The sequence below is a fragment of the Triticum urartu genome, chromosome 5A, assembly GCF_056163025.1.
Source record: "Triticum urartu cultivar PI428250 chromosome 5A, HENAU_Tu73, whole genome shotgun sequence".
NCBI lineage: Eukaryota > Viridiplantae > Streptophyta > Magnoliopsida > Poales > Poaceae > Triticum > Triticum urartu.
Window position 1 is genome coordinate 2,144,165 of NC_141877.1, and position 16,141 is coordinate 2,160,305.

The window sequence follows — 16,141 nt, forward strand, 5'->3', positions numbered from 1 at the left end:
CATGACAATATAATTTATCTCAGATGTAAGAAAACATAACCGATTACGTTGTCTTCCATGTCCAACGTCAACTCTTTAGCATGTCATATTTTAACGAGTGCTCATAATCATAAAAGATGTCCAAGATAGTGTATTTATATGTGAAGACCTCTCTTTCTTTATTACTTCCTATTAATTGCAATGATGACCAAAACTATGTTTGTCAACTCTCAACAACTTTTATTCATCATACTCTTTATATGTGAGCTCATTACTCTCCATAAGATCCATATGATCTCTTTTATTTCTTTTTATTCTTTCTCTTTTCTTTTATTCACACAAGATCATGGAAAAATAATCAAACCTTGACTGAACACTAATCTTCATTATATATAGCTCACAGACTCGATTACATAGAAGGATCATAAAGCAAAACTCACAACTAGATCATACTAAAACTTTTTTCTACTAGATCAAGATATTATCAAACGGATCGGACTAAGGAAAACGGTAAACATAAAAGTTCTGATGGTGCTACGATACCGGGGCACTCCCCCAAGCTTGGCAGTTGCCAAGGGGAGTGCCCATACCCATGTGATTATATCTCTTTTCTCGTCGGTGAAGAGGGTGTTGGTGATGATGGATAGTCGCACATCGAGCATAGGAGGTCTTCCAACTTGCGGATAATGCCCTTGAGTGCGATGATATGCTCCTTCAACAAAATATTTTCATGTGTGAGATACTTGTTTTGTATATGAGCTAACTCAATCATCTTGAAAGCTTCGATCTCAGTTGGGGTAAGAAGATTGCGATCAAGTTGAAGGATGTCTTCTGTTGCCGGAACTTGGTCCTCCGTGGCCTTCTTGATCCCATCATCCTTGTTGATCTCCATGGGTTCTTCTCTCTTCAGCTATATTTTCATTAGCCAAGCATCGTTTCCCTCATTGTTGGAGGAGGAGGGAGACGACATGATGCTTGGCTTTGACAACCCTGGCAGAAAACAACTCGAAACAAGAACAGGAGATTTTTTGCGTGATACGGTGGTCAAAACCTTCGGGAGATTATATAATGAATTTTCACCGACCAAAATACGTAACGTGTAAGAAAACAGAGTCCGGAGAGCGCACGAGGTGCCCACGAGGCAGGGGGGCGCGCCCAGTGGGGTAAGGCGCACCCTCCACCCTCGTGGAGCCCTCGTGTCCTTCCCGGACTGCTTCTTATTTTTCAATTTTTCTAAATATTCCAAAATGGAGAAAAATTGCCAATAGAACTATTTTGGAGTCGGTTTACTTACCGTACCACATACCTATTCCTTTTCGGAGTCTGAAATGTTCCGGAAAGTGTCCCTTATGTATTCCTCCGGGGTTACGGCTTCAATAACATTGGTTTCAACATTTATAGGATTACCTAAGATATAATGTTTAATTCTTTGACCGTTCACCACCTTCGGATTTGTGCCTTCGAAGTTGTTTATTTTTATGGCACCGGAACGATAGACCTCCTCGATAACGTAAGGACCTTCCCATTTAGAGAGAAGTTTTCCTGCAAAAAATCTTAAATGAGAGTTGCATAGCCATACATAATCACCTACATTAAACTCACACTTTTGTATCCTTTTGTCATGCCATCTTTTATTTTTTCTTTAAACAATTTGGCATTCTCATAGGCTTGGGTTCTCCATTCATCAAGTGAGCTAATGTCAAATAACCTTTTCTCACCACAAGTTTGAAATCATAATTGAGCTCTTTAATAGCCCAATAAGCCTTATGTTCTAGTTCGAGAGGTAAGTGATATGCTTTTCCATAAACCATTTTATACGGAGACATACCCATAGGATTTTTATATGCAGTTCTATAGGCCCATAATGCATCATCAAGTTTCTTGGAACAATTCTTTCTAGATCTATTAACAGTCTTTTGCAAAATTAATTTGAGTTCTCTATTACTCAATTCTACTTGACCACTAGACTACGGGTGATAAGGCGATGCGATTCTATGATTAACATCATACTTAGCAAGCATTTTACGGAAAGCACCATGAATAAAATGCGAACCACCATCAGTCATTAAATATCTAGGGACTCCAAACCTCAGAAAAATAACTTCTTTAAGCATCTTAATTGAGGTGTTATGATCAACACTACTAGTTGGAATAGCTTCTACCCACTTAGTAACGTAATCAACAGCAACTAAAATATGTGTATACCCATTAGAGGCAGGAAAAGGTCTCATATAATCAGAGCCCCAAACATCAAATGGTTCAATAACAAGTGAATAATTCATAGGCATTTCTTGACGTCTACTAATATTACAAATTCTTTGACATTCATCACAAGATAAGACAAACTTACGGGCATCCTTGAAGAGAGTAGGCCACTAAAAACATGATTGCAATACCTTATGTGCAGTTGTATTTGCAGCATGGTGTCCTCCATAAGCTTCGGAGTGACACTTGCGTAGGATCTATTCCTGTTCATGCTCAGGTACACAACGTCTAATAACACCATCTACTCCCTCTTTATAGAGATGTGGGTCATCCCAAAAGTAATGTCTTAAATCATAGAAAAACTTTTTCTTTTGCTGGTATGTGAAATTGGTGGTATAAATTTAGTAACAATGCAATTAGCATAATCAGCATACCATGGAGCAGTATGAGAAGCATTTATGACATTTAATTGTTCATCAGGAAAGCTATCAACAATAGGTAGTGGGTCATCAAGAACATTTTCTAACCTAGACAAGTTATCTGCAACGGGGTTCTCAGCTCCCTTTCTATCAATAATATGCAAATCAAATTCTTGTAGCAAGAGAACCCATCTAATAAGTCTAGGTTTAGCATCTTTCTTTTCCATAAGATATTTAATAGCAGCATGATCTGTGTGAATAGTTACTTTAGAATCAACAATATAAGGTCTGAACTTTTCATAAGCAAATATAACTGCTAAGAATTCTTTTTCAGTAGTAGCATAATTTCTCTGGGCATTGTCTAGATTTTTACTAGCATATTGAATAACATTTAATTTCTTATCAACTATTTGCCCTAGAACAGCACCTACAACATAATCAATAGCATCACACATAATTTCAAAAGGTAAATTCCAATCAGGTGGCTGAACAATAGGTGTAGAGATCAATGCTTTCTTAAGTATTTCAAATGCTTCTACACAATCATCATCAAAGACGAATGGTATATCTTTTTGTAATAAATTAGTCAGAGGCCGAGAAATTTTTGAGAAGTCCTTAATGAACCTCCTATAAAAGTCGGCATGACCAAGGAAACTTCTTATACCTTTGATGTCCTTGGGACACGGCATCTTTTCAATAGCATCAACTTTAGCTTTATCAACTTCAATGCCCCTTTCAGAAATTTTGTGCCCCAAGACAATACCTTCGTTAACCATAAAGTGGCACTTCGCCCAATTCAAGACAATGTTAGTTTCTTCACATCTCTGCAAAACTCGATCAAGGTTGCTTAAGCAATCATCAAAAGAGGATCCATAAACAGAGAAATTGTCCATGAAAACCTCACAAATCTTTTCACAAAAGTCAGAGAATATAGCCATCATGCATCTCTGAAAGGTAGCAGGTGCATTACATAAACCAAAAAGCATACGTCTATAAGCAAAAGTACCAAAAGGGCAAGTAAAAGTGGTCTTAGCTTGATCATCAGCTGACATAGGTATTTGAGAGAAACCAGAATAACCATCTAGAAAGCAAAAATGTGTATGTTTGGATAATATTTCTAGCATTTGATCAATAAAAGGTAAGGGGTAATGATCTTTTTAGTAGCCTTATTTAATTTGCGGAAATCAATTACCATCCTATAACCTGTAATAATTCTTTGCAGAATCAATTCATCTTTATCATTATGAACGACAGTAATACCTCCCTTCTTAGGAACATAATGGACATGACTTACCCACTGACTATCAGCAACGGGATAAATTATACCTGCCTCAAGGAGCTTTAGTATTTCTTTTCATACCACTTCTTTCATCTTAGGATTCAGCCGTCGTTGATGATCAATAACTGGTTTGGCATCTTTCCCCAAATTTATTTTGTGTTGACATAGAGTGGGACTAATGCCCTTAATATCATCCAGAGTACAATAGCAACACAGTGCTTCTTCAGAGTTTTCAATATTTTTTCTTCCTCCTTCTCTGAAAGGTTAGCACTAATAATAATAGGATATATCTTCTTTTCATCAAGATAAGGATATTTAAGAGTATCAGGCAATGGTTTAAGCTCAAACACGGGATCACCCTTGGGTGGAGGATCCCCTAAGATTTCAACAGGCAAGTTGTGTTTCAGAATAGGTCCCTGTTTAAAGAACACTTCATCTATTTCCCTTCTTTCATTCATAAACATATCATTTTCATGGTCTAGCAAATATTGTTCTAAAGGATCACTAGGAGGTACAGCAATAGAAGCAAGACCAATAATTTCATCTTTGCTAGGCAATTCCTCTTCACGGTGTTGTCTCCGAAATTTAGAAAACTTGAACTCATGAGACATATCGCCTAAACCAATAGTAATAACATCCTTTTCATAGTCTATCCTAGCATTAACAGTGTTTAAGAAGGGTCTACCAAATATAATGGGACAAAAGCTATCTTGTGGGGAACGAAGAACAAGAAAATCAGCAGGATATTTAGTTTTCCCACACAAGACTTCAATATCTCTAACAATCCCAATTGGTGAAATAGTATCTCTATTGGCAAGTTTAATTGTGACATCAATATCTTCTAACTCAGCAGGTGCAATATCATGCATAATTTCTTTGTCTAAGTCAATAGGTATTGCACTAGTACTAGCACCCATATCACACAAGCCATGATAACAATGATCTCCTATTTTAACTGAAATAACAGGCATACCTACCACAGGTCTATGTTTATCTTTAGCACAAGGTTTAGCAATTCACTACTAGGAAAAGGGCTATAGATAATATGGACACTAATGGCGCACCAGACATGTGGTGTGCCACTCCTATATAGCAGTGGCGCACCATGTGCTGGTGCGCCATTAGTGTCTATCACACTAATGGCGCACCACACCAATGGTGCGCCACTACTAACATATTTTTTTCGAAAAATACTAATGGCGCACTAGGTAACAGTGCGCCATTACTAGTTTAACTAGTAATGGCGCACCACTCACCACGTGCGCCACTACTTTCATTTTGTTTTTTTGCAAAACTACTAATGGCGCAGCACAAGGTGGTGCGCCATTGCTATCCAAAAAATTATTACTACTAGCGCACTTCTAGGGGGTGCGCCATTGCTAACAAAAAAATCTAATGGCGCGGCGCTAGGGGGTGCGCTATTGCTAAGCCTCCCCCCTCGCCAACCCCCTTTCTTCCCTCAATCCCTCCCATCCCCACCCATACTGCACCGACCCATCTTGCCCCTCGCCTCTCGCCACCGCTGCCGATCCCCTTCCACCCACCGGTGACCTCGCTCCCGGGCTCTGCCACCCCCACCCACCCCCTCCCTCGCCTTCCCAGCCCTCCAAACCCTAGAAACCTGCGGCGCCCAGACCCACTGCGCCGCCCCGACCGAGACCCACTGCACCGCCCCGCCGGAGACTTGGAACCTCGGAGCCCAGACCAACTGCGCCGCCCCGCCGGAGACAGACTTGGAGCCTCGGAGACCCACTGCGCCGCCCCGCCGGAGACCCACTGCGCCGACCCACCCATTGTGCCGTCTCCGCTCTGGCCACCACCTCATCGTGGTCAGGTAATCCCTCTCTCCTCCCTCCTGGCCATGCCCTCCCGGCCATGCGCTCTTCTTATCTGTTTTGCTAGGTTTAGGTCAAATCCCTCTCGAATTGAGGTCAAATTAGGTTCAAATCCCTCTAGAATTTAGGTCAAATTAGTTTTAGCAACAAGAATTCAGGAAGCTTGCTTGAGTTTGTGTTCTTTAATGTGTAAATCTGAAGTTCTAGCCACTGTTTGTAGTTGTAGCCACTCCTTGAAAATTCAGTTTTGAAAATTCAGTTTATTCAGTTACTGAAAATTCAGTTAATTCAGTTAGGCACACAAATTTCAGAACTTTGGTGTGCCCTAGTACTTGGTGTTTGTAGAAAACCAGGAGTGTCAATGTGCCCCAATACTTGATGTTCACTTTTTTTGCTATCTAAATTGAGTGTCATTATTTTGTTTGCACCTGTTCTTATATGGGTGAAACTTCACTTGTTTTTAGGCTAGTGCAGGGTGTTGCTTTATTCTGTAAAGATGATGATCATATTTTACAGAAAACAATTTGTGTGCTAAACAAAGGTTAGGTTCAGAGATATTGTTGCATTGTTGAGTTTTACTCCATTTGATGTAGTAAATTTATTGACTGGTGTTTATATTACCCTGTTCCATTGAGTAGTAAATCATTATTGGCTTGTATAGATGTCATCATGCTCCCTTTCTACTCATTTTGGAGAACCCGTTCTTCACTTCTAAGAGTTGTTGTATTGAATAGTAGTTCTCATCCGTTGGGGTTTTGATTGACATGGTACATTTGCAATGGAGTTTTATATATCTTTAGCATGCTTTAAATTATAAAATTCTAATATTCAGTATTGACAGGTTATTGAGGTAGTTGATATGGACACAAAGCAGTGTTGGTTGTTAGTCTGATATGAATCTAGAAGTGTTGATTTTCCTTGGTATATGTTGTGTTCAGTTTTGGCAGGAGTTCAGAACAGTTAGGCAAAGGTCATGTCTCAGACCATCGTGTCGTGATGATTTTGCAGGTACCCCGAGAGGCCCTTGAGTTTGCTGGAATGTCGATTAACTTCCGTTCCGGCAAATTCGGGTACTCCATATGTCCTATTTTCAGCAAAGGTCATGCTGAAATTTTCCGTGAATTTTAGCCTGACTTTGCTAAAAATAGGACATATGGGGTACTTGTGACTAATGCATGGGCTGGGGTATCTTAGTACTTAATTAAGTAGGATCAACTGCCCCTTTATTCTTGCTGCATTAAACCATAGGTGGCAATAGAGCCAAGTGATTAGGCCCAACTTAGAATTCTCCTTCCCAGCTTAGCTTTTAGGATGCCTCGGTGTCAACAAACCCTAAATTATAAAACCTTGGCTTTTAGGGTGCCTCGGTGTCGATAAAAACCTAAATGATGAAAGCTTAGGCTTTTAGGGTGCCTCAGCTTCGACAAGCCCTAAATGATAAAAGCTTAGCTTTTAGGATGCCTCGGTGTCGACAAACCCTAAATGATGAGACCATGATCTTGTTCCTTGACAATAACCAACTTTTTGACCAAACTTTTTTCCTATTTAGAGCGAAACATGGCCCACAATGATGAGGCCGGCGGTTCGGGCAAGCAATTCTGGGAGCTGTCATAGGAGATGGAGGAAGAACCTCACCTCTATGAGGACGCGGCGGAAGACATCGATCCTGACTACACAACCCCTAGTGGCGTCGGGGATGACACCACTGATGGTGCCGCCGAGGATGCCACCACTGATGATGGCAGTGCATGCACGATGGCAGCCAACCAAAGAGGCAACGAAAGGACCGGTGCCCGAACGTGCTCCGCACCGTCAAGGAGGAATTTACTGAAGTGAACTCCGACGGGCATCCAGCGGCACCCAAAGAATTAGTCAAGGGGTACTCGCTTCAGCTCGGGTGCATTCTCCGGAGCACCATCTCGATCAACACCGAGAACCTAAGGCATAAGGACCGAGGGAATTTGCGCAACCTCCTCTTCACAAAGCTGCACGAACGATACAAGTTCCCCGCTGACTTTGTAAACACACGCCTCTCAGGGAATAAAGTGAACACTGCCGCCCTCACGACGATGAGCACGGCCCTGTCTACTTGGAGAAGCACGGTGAAGAGAATGATTTACAAAGGTGATAGTTATGAGAAGATCAAGGTGAAAAATCCTTCGATCAGCGAAGATGACTACAAGGAGTTCAAGATCAAGTGCGAGAGCAGCGCAACCTCCGAATCAAGTCAGTGGGGGAACGAAATGCGGGAGTTGAACTTAGGGGAACACAAACTCGGTCCCGGCGGTTATAGAGTGGCAGAGCCTATGTGGGACAAGGAGGACGCGGAGCGTGTCGAGCAAGGCATACCGCCCCGCTTCGAGAAATACCGTGACAAGCAGACCAAGAACTATGTCAGGGCCCGATACAAGGAGGACCTTGTAACAAAGGAGCTTACCACGGATCCGAAGACCAGGGCGCTCGAGCGTGTTCTGGTAAGGAATACACTCCCACGTAAATAGCTCCATACGGTTGCATTCTAATTAATGAAGCCAAATTTCTAAATGGTTCACATTCCTTCCGCAGGAGACTCAAAGCAGTAGCGCGGGGTCGTCTTAGAGCACCCCTTGGGACAGCACTCTAAATAGGGCGTTGAACTTAATGAAAAACAAGGATAAGCTCAGTAAGCCGTCGTCAGCTGGTCGTGTGGCCGGCAAAGGCTTGTCCACAAAATGGTCGTCATACTATAACGCTGGTGGGCGAAAGGAGAGAAAGACCAACTCGGAAAGCCAGTCGTGCGAGGTTCAAGAACTCAAGGCACAAGTAACGCGGATTCCGGAGATTGTCCAAGAGCAAGTGCAACAACAACTGGGATCGACGCTCAATTCCATTGTGCCTACCTTGATTGAGGGGCTGCAGGCGTGGATTGCGGGCAGCCAACAGGGGCCGCCCCCGGTTCCCAGCTTCACGGCCAGCAACTCGCACAACGTGCAGGCGGCGCCATTGGTGTCTCCGGCGGAGGCGGTATTGGTGTCTCCGACGCCGACACGGGCATTGGAGATTAATGCACCTGGGTGTACGCCGGCCGGCACCTCGGCAGCAAGCGGCCCCTCCGTCAGTTGCACGCCCGCCGTTGGCGGTGCCTCGACATTAGCCGAGCTCGACGCCATCACGGTAACTAATTAAGCCTCTCGGCCGATGACTTCATCTCCTTGCCTTTGACTGGGCATCCCTGACGCCCTACATGTTTTCGCAGGGCGCCGCCGACATTCCATGCACTCTCCTGCACTTCGCGGGAGGCGAGTTGATCGATGTCGCCAAGGGCAGAATCGTTCAACCGCGCAACCCCATGTTCCACGGTAATCCAATGCCACCCACCGTGTATAGGGTTGAACTGGTTCGGGTGCTGCCAGGCTGCGACGAGTTGTTACCTCCGATTCGACCCGCTGTGGCCGACGAAGATGATGTGATGACCTTCAGCGCCTGCGTAAGATGGCCCCTGCTTTGGCCAAAGAGCCAGATTCGTTTGGGGCGGTGGACACCACCCCACAGACAACACCACCAGTCATGCTGGCGCCAAGCCATGGCAAGACCGCCGCAATGCTACCGGACATGCTGGACATCCCTATGGCACAGGATCCGAACATGCATATGGCACAGGATCCGAACGACGACGACAATGATGACGGTACATTTACCAACGTCGATAAGTACTTTTCCGAACATGGGTACGGTGATGAATTCTTCGGGCCTCCTTCTCAAGAACCCAACCCTGAAAAAGACGATTGCGATCATGCTGGTACCGCGGAGAAACCAAATTGCAACAGGCGTCGTCTGGCGTTCAGTTCTCAGGAGACGCCTCCAGCTGCCGCCTTCATCGAGCCTTAGATAGCCGAGGTGCCAACTATTATCAGCCCCGACACACTCAAGAAGGCGGTCTATGAGCAGAACTCGATCCCATTACAGCAAAAGAAGAGGGGACGAAAAAGAAAGAGTAACAATGGTGCCAGCATCTCGGAGTTGGAACATTCGCTTTGATGAGATGATCAAAGCGTTTGGGTTTATGCAGACTTATGGAGAAGCCTGCATTTACAAAAAAGTGAGTGGGAGCTCTGTAGAATTTCTCATATTGTATGTGGATGACATACTGTTGATGGGAAATGATATAGAATTCTTGGAAAGCATAAAGGCCTATTTGAACAAGTGTTTTTCAATGAAGGGCCTTGGAGAAGCTGCTTATATATTAGGCATCAAGATCTATAGAGATAGATCGAGACGCCTCATTGGTCTTTCACAGAGTACGTACCTTGACAAGATATTGAAGAAGTTCAAAATGGATCAGTCAAAGAAGGGGTTCTTGCCTGTATTGCAAGGTACGAGATAGAGCTTGGCTCAATCCCCGACCACGGCAGAAGATAGAGAAAAGATGAGTGTCGTCCCCTATGCCTCGGCCATAGGGTCTATCATGTATGCTATGTTGTGTACCAGACCTGATGTAAACCTTGCCGTGAGTTTGGTAGGAAGGTACCAAAGTCATCCCGGCATGGAACACTGGACAGCGGTCAAAAATATCCTGAAGTACCTGAAAAGGACTAAGGAAATGTTTCTCGTTTATGGAGGTGACGAAGAGCTCGTCGTAAAGGGTTACGTCGATGCTAGCTTCGACACAGATCTGGATGACTCTAAGTCACAAACCGGATACGTGTATATTTTGAATGGTGGGGCAGTAAGCTGGTGCAGTTGCAAGCAGAGCGTCGTGGCGGGATCTACATGTGAAGCGGAGTACATGGCAGCCTCGGAGGCAGCACACGAAGCAATATGGGTGAAGGAGTTCATTACCGACCTAGGAGTCATACCCAATATGGGCCAATCAAACTCTTCTATGACAACACTGGAGCCATTGCTCTTGCCAAGGAGCCCAGGTTTCACAAGAAGACAAGGCACATCAAGCGTCGCTTCAACTCCATTCGTGAAAGTGTTCAAAATGGAGACATAGAGATTTGTAAAGTACATACGGACCTGAATGTAGCAGATCCGTTGACTAAACCTCTCCCTAGAGCAAAACATGAACAACACCAGAATTCCATGGGTGTTCGATTCATCACAATGTAACTAGATGATTGACTCTAGTGCAAGTGGGAGACTGTTGGAAATATGCCCTAGAGGCAATAATGAAATGATAATTATATTTCCTTGTTCATGATAATTGTCTATTATTCATGCTATAATCGTATTATCCAGAAATCGTAATACATGTGTGAATACATAGACCACAATGTGTCCCTAGTGAGCCTCTAGTTGACTAGCTCGTTGATCAATAGATAGTCATGGTTTCCTGGCTATGGACATGGGGATGTCATTGATAATGGGATCACATCATTAGGAGAATGATGTGATGGACAACACCCAAACCTAAGCATAGCACAAAGATCGTGTAGTTCGTTTGCTGTAGCTTTTCTGGATGTCAAGTATCATTTCCTTAGACCATGAGATTGTGCAACTCCCGGATACCGTAGGAGTGCCTTGGGCATGCCAAATGTCACAACGTAACTGGGTGACTATAAAGGTACATTACAGGTATCTCCGAAAGTGTCTGTTGGGTTGGCACGAATCGAGACTGGGATTTGTCACTCCGTATGATGGAGAGGTATCTCTGGGCCCACTCGGTAATGCATCATCATAATGAGCTCAATGTGATCAAGTGGTTGATCACGGGATCATGCATTACGGTACGAGTAAAGTGACTTGCCAGTAACGAGACTGAACAAGGTATTGGGATACCGACGATCGAGTCTCGGGCAAGTAACGTACCGATTGACAAAGGGAATTGAGTACGGGATTGATTAGGTCCTCGACATCGTGGTTCATCCGATGAGATCATCAAGGAGCATGTGGGAGCCAACATGGGTATCTAGATCCCGCTGTTGGTTATTGACCAGAGAGTCGTCTCGGTCATGTCTGCTTGTCTCCCGAACCCGTAGGGTCTACACACTTAAGGTTCGGTGACGCTAGGGTTGTATAGATATGAGTATGCAGTAATCCGAAAGTTGTTCGGAGTCCCGGATGAGATCCTGGACGTCACGAGGGGTTCCGGAATTGTCCGGAGGTGAAGAATTATATATAGGAAGTGTAGTTTCGGCCATCGGGAAAGTTTCGGGGTCACCGGTATTATACCGGGACTACCGGATGGGTAACGGGGGTCCACCGGGTGGGGCCACCCATCCCGGAGGGCCCCATGGGCTGAAGTTGGGAGGGGAACCAGCCCATAGTGGGCTGGTGCGCCCCCCCTTGGGCCCCCCATGCGCCTAGGGTTGGGAACCCTAGGGGAGGGGGCGCCTCCACTTGCCTTGGGGGTACTCCACCCCTTGGCCGCCGCCCCCCTAGGAGATCCCATCTCCTAGGGCCGGCGCACCCCCCTAGGGGGCCTATATAAAAGGGGGGGAGGGAGGGCATCCGTACCTCAAGCCTTGGCGCCTCCCTTTCCCCTACTACACCTCTCCCTCTCGCAGAAGCTCGGCGAAGCCCTGCTGCGATCACTGCTGCATCCACCACCACGCCGTCGTGCTGCTGGATCTTCATCAACCTCTCTTTCCCCCTTGCTGGATCAAGAAGGAGGAGACGTCATCCGCTCCGTACGTGTGTTGAACGCGGAGGTGCCGTCCGTTCGGCACTTGGTCATTGGTGATTTGGATCACGGCGAGTATGACTCCACCATCCCCGTTCTCTTGAACGCTTCCGCTCGCGATCTACAAGGGTATGTAGATGCACTCTCCTCTCGTTGCTAGTTGACTCCATAGATTGATCTTGGTGAAACGTAGAATTTTTTTTGTTTTCTGCTACGATCCCCAACAATATTAATGTCACCAAACTAGTTATGTACACCAGATTAAGTATGAGAATATAACACATTACCATGTGTGAATCCTGGCACCAAAGCCCAACAAGAGTACCCCATTGATGTTCATTAACACCTTTGGGAACAGCTGCTACAATTTCAGCCAAAGACTTCTTGTCACGCTTGAAATATTTACTCTTCAAACGAGACTTATACACTCTCCATTTTTTGTTAATATTCAATAGGATCCCGTCTCTCGTAAGTTGTCTAGTCTCATTGGGGTAGATAAATTTCTCCTTCAAATATTAAAATTGACAATCAGCAATGTGAAATGAACAGTCTTGAACAGTGCTATAAATTTTTACCTCCGCATCTGTGATCATCTGCCCATGTTTTTGTAGAAACAATTCATTGTCCCATCTTGGAATATGCAATGGTGCAAATGTTGAGTTTTCTGCAAGCCAGGTAAGATGCTGACCGAAAATGGCAGCCGACCTTCCATTTGGAATTCCACTTCCGCCAGTCTCCACAATTATCTTCCCCCACGTAATTCCGACAAATTTTTACCTCGGAATTCCCCTAGAATCTGTCGCACATCTCCATTTGGCCCTGCATGCAAGAGTATCACAGTGGCATATAACTGGACCATATACATCATACTAGATATGTGTTTGAAAAAGGAAATTGAGCTTACAAACTATTTTAATTTTCCTAGTAGATTCAGGAGGCTTTTTTGGTACTAGATCATCAATCTCTGGAGGGCCTTCTAAATTTTCTTCATCTGGTTATACAATTTCAGAAGCTTGCTCTGGGATGTTTAGGCTTCAAAGCCGTTGAGGTATCCTCGACATGATATCTTTACCAAACAATGTTAAAATCATATGTTAAGGTCAATCATCAAAGCATATGTCAAGGTCATGCATATGATTTCACAAATTTCTAGGAACCAAATTTATAAAATACTAAGCATATGGACACTTAGTTTACATAACATACTGTACTTTTTATCATGAGTAGCAGTAGCTTGGAAGTTTACAATTATTTTGGGCAAAGGATTTATTCAGAGAAGTATGCTTCAGTAGTATAGGGATATCTCGCTGTATGCATGCATAAAGTAAAGGAATCAGGTTGCTGGGTTCTAAGTCCTATATCTGACCTTGAGTGTCAATGGTATTTAACTAACTCCATCCTTCCTGTACATTACATGTTTGTATAAACTTGCTATTAACAGCAAGTCGGTCTAGGTGATTAACATGAACGCCTTGCTATGGTTAGAGAGGATTTTAGCAAACGGTTTGTGTGTTTAGCCATCATAACAAAATGTTCTCATGGATTAGGCTCAAAATTTGGATCCGAGTTTGTGACTACTTTACCAAGGCTTGTCTACTCAAGCTCTCAGAGTTTAAAGTCACTTGGCTAATTCATTGTGCATGACACTGTCAGTGCCTTCTTATGACTAGTGTTCAGTCTGTAAGGTTGAAAATCTGTAGTCATCTTGTCTGATACTGTAAAAAGAACAACTGCAACTCTTTTACCTAAAAAGGAATTGATTTATAGGCCAGCAAGCAATTCAATAAACAATTAGAGTGCATACTAGTGGGTTACCTTACCTATTGTACTACTGAAGCATACTTCTCTGAATGTATGGAGGGATCACCTGCTTGACTTGGTGGAGGCTGAAGATGCTAGATGGAGGCAAGAGCTGCTTGGTGGGCGATGTACAGGAAGGACAGGCGCAGCTTCGTGTGAAGGCTGAGAGATCGGCACGGATGCGGCTTCGTGGCTGTGAGGACGAAGTCGGGAGGAGCGCGTCTTCGTGATGGTGAGGACGACGCACGCCGACGAGGTTCCAACTAGCGACCTTGTTGATGGAGGAAGAAGGGAGTCATCGGCAGGCGGAGCTAGCGGCGGCGGGCGAAGCTAGCGATGGAGGACGCCACCGCGCGGTGTGCGGGAATGGCGGCACATTGGGGGAGGTTGGATAATGGGGAGGTGGAGAAGCTGGACGGGAGAAAAAAAAGCATAGAGGTGGGAAGTCTTTCCCACGGTAAATAAAACATTTTAGCGCCAAATTTTTTTAGGTGTATCATTTATTGGATAAATCCGTATGCTTTGTTCTTTTTTGAAAAAAATATGAAACTTCATTGGGTAATATACGTTCCAAGTATTTTTGATATAGCTTAACAAAAATAATAAAGGCAGTGGTAGATCGAAGCTGGGCTTGCCCCTCCTCCGCGTGATGCCGTGTCGACTGTGGACGCCGCCCCGGCGTGTCATCCCTTCACCTAGCCCTTGTCGGTGTCAGGGGCGGCGGCACGCAGCGACTCCTCCAAGCCGATCTAGACCAGCTGGTCATTGTTGCAGCGTCGGCATCTCCGTGGTGCCGGCGTCCGATGTGGCAAACGTGGCCCTGCATTGCGCCACTCCTGCCGCTCCTTCTCCTGTGCCATCCTCTTGGCCGATGTCAGGGTGCTGGGTGACGATGTGTCGTCAGCATGTAGAGGTAATGGAGGAAGCGTCCGGGAGGGCTCCTCCTCCTTCATGACTTTGTCACGCCAGTTGCGGCGCGGTGGTGATGCCAGTTGGTCGAAACAGTCAAACGTGTTGCGCGAGGGGGTGGCTCCTTTTTGATGCGATGTCCAGTTTGGTCTCGGCAATTCATCATAGGAGAGGGGCTCCTCCTCAACATGTCTGTTGGCCGGCATTGGCGTCATGCTTAAATAGCCAGGGCAGACAGACCGACACTGCTTCAATGTGGCGCATCGACCGGAGTAGGCTTCTCAGTCCCCGTGTTCATTTATCCTTGTAGGAGTGATCAACGTAGTACCTCACTTGAAGCACCGCACTGCCACTCATTTCCAGCATCTCATGCCGCCAGTCGTAGTCCATACCCAACTCCGGTTGGAGCAAAAAATGTAGTAGGTCCGAAATAAACCTGCCACACCGATTCCAGCAAACCTTGTGGCTAGCTCGAGCATCCAGCAGGGCCACCGTCACCATTTCCAGCTCTCGGCGTGGCCGGTTGCAGCATCTCGCGACATGCTGTTTTTGTTACAAGTAACCGGCCCAATTAAAGCACAAGCATGAACCTCCCTCTTGCTCTCGGGTTTCGAGGCCCCCAAAAGCTTCCTTGGTTGGATTCTATGAAGCATCTAGAAGCTTTGTTAGCTTTTTAAAGTCGGTTATCTTTATCTTGTTTAGGTTTATTTCAGCCAGGTTTTACTATGTTTTCCTGGGTTTTCCTTTTTCCCTTTATCTTTTATTTTTTACCTTTTGTTTTATTTTTTATTTTTCCTTTCTATTTTTTCTATTTCCTTTTCTTTCTTCTTTTTCAAATTCTTGAGGTTCTTCCAAATTTTGAACTTTTGTTTAGAATTCCCAATTTTTTTAATTCATGAATGTTTTTTTCAAACCGTGAACATTTTTTAAATTCACAATAATTTGAAGTTCACAAACATTTCTTGAATTTGTGAAATGTTCCCTAATTTGTGAAAAAAATCATTTTTTGCAAAAAAGCTTTGAAACCATAAACCATTTTCAAATTCACGAAACTTTTTCAAATACTCAAAGTTTTTAAAGGTCATGAATATTTTTTTAAATTGATTTTTTT